Genomic DNA, 2,927 nt, shown 5'->3' with positions numbered 1-2,927 from the left:
GCCTGGGGGTCCGTGAGGCTGCTTCTGACGGTCTGAGCTAGAAGAGGCAGAAACACGTGTTTCTAGAGGAGGTGAGGGCTGGAGTAGGCAGGGAGGTCGATTTGTGTAGACCGGACGCCTCCCGCACAAAATCTCCCGTATCTTTGCAGAGCGGCCGACCGGCGGCCTGGCTGGGCGGGGAGAGTTCGGCAGGATCTTTCTGTATGAGGAGCGAGGTCTGCTTGGGAGGCCACCTCCAGCGCCCCCCACCCCACACACGCACCACACAAAGGACACAGACTTCGCATCCAGGCCAGGGGGCCCAAAGGTCTGCGGCCAGGGCGCGAGCCCGGCCCCGGTGCGGATCCCGGGCTGAACATTCCTGGACTGTTAACAATCAATCCGGGGGTGAGGGCGAGGGGGGCGGGGAATATCAAAGGACATCAAAGAGGGTCTCGCTCCCAGACTCTGCTGTGTTTCAAGGCTCTGTAATTTGGGAAGGTTGCTGGATAATTTGTGAGCCTCTGAACACGCAGGTTATTGTTTGCGGACAGATGGCGCATTGCGTTTTACCGCCTTTCCTTCTGTGGGCCCTCATATGTGGGACTGATGTGCGTTCTGAAGTCTTTGTCTCCTTGCTAAAATCTCTAATCTAAAACAGGCAATCAAGCTCAGAGGCAGGGTTTCAGAAGGCATAATCAGAGTTTTAAAAGCAAAGGAAAAAAGAGTGGGGAGAGGGAGACCAGAAATCCAACTGCAGTTACGAGGCAGATGTGTCTGCAGAGGGTGGGAGAGGTTAGGAGGGTATGAGAAGTGGAAAAATGCAAAGGGTTTTGCAGCTCAGGAGGCGGCGGGCGGGCGGCCGGCACCGGGCACTGCCTGGCCTGTCCCCGTCGTGTGGCCACTGCCTGAGCCTCCACCTGCCCTCCGGAGACGGGGGTCTTTGTCTCTGCAGGCGGCCACAGCCAGGCCCCCCGAGGCCCCTCTCGGATCTGTGTCCGCCCTTGAGAGTTAAATCGTGTTGAAGCACAGGAAGGAAATGAAATAGACGAACCCACTCCTCTTTTCTTCCTACGGATTTTTCTTTTTTATTCCGAAGATAGAATTACTGTTTGTAAGCATCTGAGAGTCATTAGAGACCCTGCAGTCTGTCAGGTGCCGACTCAAGAAACTGCTGAAACCAAACGGGTGCCTGTTCCGAGGGCTGGGAATTTGTCATGTGCTGATGAGCAGTTATAATAATATATGAGCAAATCACAAGCATTCTGCAAATTAATCAAATTTTTTTTTTTTTTTCCCCTTCTCCCTTGTCTCTGGGAGAGTGGCTTTGCAGGCAGACGTAGGTGAGGCAGTTTTACCCACAGATGGTCGCTCTGGCATCAGATGGAATTTATATAACAGTAATTCTGATTCTCTGCCAAAGTAGCAGCGAACACACCAGGGAGATTGTAGAAGGCGAGTCATGTGCTTGCGCTGAGGTGGTTGTGGGAAGTTGAAGGGGGGAAATCTCAAATTCTCCTCTTTGCCTGTCGTGTTTTTGCCTGGAGGGCCAGAGACGGAACACCGTTCTGCCACGGGCGAGATCCGCCGCGTCTTGCCGCGCCGCCGCGCCGAGAGAGTGCTTGGCGGCTGTTGGAACTGCTGGCGGTGACGGGGCCCCGAGCCTCCTGCTCCCGGCTGGCTCCTTACAAGATGCGAAGGGGAGAGGGTGCAGGAGGTGGCCGCCCGACACGCTCGCGGGAGGCAGGCAGCCTCCTCGCCCTCCCGCTCCCGGTCGCTCCGCTAAACCTACAAGGGCTTTTCTTTTCGAGTGTTTTATTAAATGAAGAGTCTAACAACCCTCACTGTAATTACGCTCGGCCTCCGTTTATAATTCCTCCGGATTTATTCGAGGAGCTGAAAACGGTGGTGCTGGAGATTAAACCGATAGCCTTAGTTTAGTGGTTCCCAAACCCGGGAGCGTGTCAGCGCGTGTGCGTGGCAGGCGTGTGCTAGCGTGTGCTTGCACTCGGGGGCTTGTGCTGGGGCCTCCACGTGGTTAGGACACCCATGTCCCCCCCCTGCCGCACCCAGACGTCTCCTCCCTTAGGATCCCTTGCCAGGGACAAAGGGACAGGCGAGGAGACCCTCTTGGAGACCACACTGATGTCCCCCTCCCTTAGGAAACCTTGCCCGGGACAAAGGGACAGGTGAGGAGACCCTCCCACAAGGCGCCTCCTCCCCCCACAGGAGGGAAAAAGGATACCAAGATGGCGTGTAGACTGCATCATGCCCCAAAGTCCTGCTGCTGCGTGCTTTTTTTTTTTTTTTTCTTTTTACCCCCCTAAAGTGAAGCCCTGCCCATTTGTTTTGCTTTACATGACTACAGAGAAATAAGAAACTTTCGCATGCCTCGTTGCAGCTGGGGGCCGACATCTGCCATTCCTCCGCCGTATCCCGGATCACGCCAGCCAGAGAAAGCAAAGTCTGACACCTTTGATTTTAGAGGGAGCGTTTTATAGCGGGGGGAAAAAAGAGAAGAAAGGAGTAGCGTTTCCTTTGTGACTTCATAAAAAAAAAAAAAGAAAAAGCCACTGCATCATGCCCCAAAGTCCTGCTGCTGCGTGCTTTTTTTTTTTTTTTTCTTTTTACCCCCTAAAGTGAAGCCCTGCCCATTTGTTTTGCTTTACATGACTACAGAGAAATAAGAAACTTTCGTATGCCTCGTTGCAGCTGGGGGCCGACATCTGCCATTCCTCCGCCGTATACCGGATCACGCCAGCCAGAGAAAGCAAAGTCTGACACTTTTGATTTTAGAGGGAGCGTTTTATAGCGGGGGGAGAAAAGAGAAGAAAGGAGTAGCGTTTCCTTTGTGACTTCATAAAAAAAAACCTGACCAAATTTCATGCATTCCCTGAATAACTCTAAGAGAAGGGATATTTTGTTCCCATTGCACAGATTCAGTAGTG

Source organism: Propithecus coquereli, unplaced genomic scaffold (assembly GCF_000956105.1).
Source record: "Propithecus coquereli isolate 6110/MARCELLA unplaced genomic scaffold, Pcoq_1.0 Scaffold254, whole genome shotgun sequence".
NCBI lineage: Eukaryota > Metazoa > Chordata > Mammalia > Primates > Indriidae > Propithecus > Propithecus coquereli.
Note: the sequence above shows the minus strand (reverse complement) of the source record.